The sequence below is a fragment of the Corvus brachyrhynchos genome, unplaced genomic scaffold (assembly GCF_000691975.1).
Source record: "Corvus brachyrhynchos isolate BGI_N302 unplaced genomic scaffold, ASM69197v1 scaffold46, whole genome shotgun sequence".
Classification (NCBI taxonomy): Eukaryota; Metazoa; Chordata; class Aves; order Passeriformes; family Corvidae; genus Corvus; species Corvus brachyrhynchos.
In genome coordinates, this window is record NW_008238838.1 from 4,196,465 (window position 1) to 4,198,312 (window position 1,848).

General features: G+C 43.8%; 1 long non-coding RNA gene across 1 annotated transcript; it reads left to right on the forward strand.

The window, feature by feature from the left end:
* Window positions 1–6: 6 nt before the first annotated feature.
* LOC108447689 lies at window positions 7–1,523 on the forward strand. Its single transcript, XR_001863352.1, has 2 exons — window positions 7–481; window positions 1,219–1,523. It is a non-coding gene; the product is annotated as an uncharacterized LOC108447689 (long non-coding RNA).
* The last annotated feature ends 325 nt before the right edge of the window (window positions 1,524–1,848 follow it).

Here is a 1,848-nt window from a genome sequence, read left to right on the forward strand (position 1 = left end):
TGGGAGGGACCTTAAGGACCGTCCGTTTTCACGCTGGACACGGGCGGGGACACCTTCCGCTATCCCGGGGTGCTCCAGCCTGGCCTTGGACCCTCCCAGGGATGGGGCAGCCACAGCTGCTCTGGGCACCCTGTGCCTCCCCACGCTCGCAGACAGTTTGTAACCCTTTTTCTTAAAATTACTGCTTTTTTTTCCCCATTTCCCCCCAGTTTTCTCTGCAGCAGCTTTTACTCAGTCTCCAGACCCACCTTCTCTCTCCCACTCCAGTTTCCCGGAGTTTTCCCCTGAGTTTTCCCCAGGTAATGCATCTCTTTTCCTCCCTCGAGGTCACACCTTTCCACCTCCAGGGCCTGGGATGGGGACTCCAGCAGAGAAGCACAGCAAGGCCTGGCCTCAAATCATCTCCTGCTCATCTCTCTACCCAAATTCCTGCCTCCTTGGGAATTTCCTGCCTGCACAGCGCTGGGAAAGCTGGGACACGGTCTGTACCAAGTCTCCTTGTGGAATTCTACTCTAAAAATCTGGGAGGGAGGGATGGAGTGATTCACCAAACTGTATTCCTGACATTGCCTCAGCTACTAAAATCATGGGATTTTTCCCAACACCAGCAAATATTGTACCCCCCATGCTTATTTTTATTAAGATACAGTCAGTTCTTTTGACTGTTTTCCCAGTAGAACTTAAGGAAAACTTCAGAATAAAAAAGTCAGTCCAGAAGATTCTATTTTGTTGAAGTTATAGGTGTTAAAAGCAGAGGTTTTTGATAGAAACTCTGATTTGTGAGGAAATCTGAGTCCCATCTGTTATTTATGAGCTGCTGGTGGCATAAATACAGACAGACAAGTGTAGGACAGAGACCAGGGGGAAAACAATTTCCAGCGGGGCTTTTTGGCAAGGCAGCTGAATAAAAAAGTTATATCTTGACTTAAAGTCGTTTCCACTGGTAAAGCTGTAGTTATTCCTGTTATTTCTATACTAACCATGTTTACAAATGGAATTTCAACAGAAAAAAAATCACCACCAAGTCCCTGTGGCCACTTTCTTTCAGGGGCAGCACAAACCATTTCACTTGGCTTTAAACCTTGTGCTGTTTCCCTGCAGTGCTTTAAAATGAATAAACACAAAACAAAACTAAAACAAAGGCCAGGGTGGCTTGGCTGGTGCAGGGACACTGGGAGATGTTTGAGAATGTATTTTCTGTCATCATCTCTCCAACAGGTCCAGGTCTTTCCTATATTTGGGGCTCCAGAAGTGGATATTCCACATGTTTGATGCACATTTTTATCCATCTGGGACAGATGCAGGATATTGATATGGAAAGATGGTGGAGGAAAAATACGTGATTGCTCGATGAGGAAATCCAGGCCAGAACTTTCATTCCTTCTGGAATCATCTGTATTTAACCATTAAAATAAAATGGATTTGGGCTCAGGTGGGGGAAATATTTTTTCCAAGTTAAAAAAAAGCAGGGGAAAAACTTACACATAATTATTATTTCTCAATAAAAAATAATATGAATCAGTCTTGTTTGCCATTCTTATCAGAACACAGAGATATTTTTATTGTTCTTGATGCTGGTGTGGCTTCCAGCAAAATAAATGGTTTTTTTGATGGGGTGATGCTGCTGATGTTCACAAATGTAGGGTGAAAGTCTGAGTCAGAGAATGACAGAAATCCTAAATTTGTTGTGGAAGGCTGATGGCTCAGAGAGGCTGGATGAGATGTGGAGAGATGAAACGACATTTCCTTGAATCCCAAAGCAAGAGAAATGGTAAATCCTAAAAAAACCCCAGCAGTTCAAATGAGAGGAGGAATCCTAAGGAGAAGGAATCAGAGAACAAACCAGAG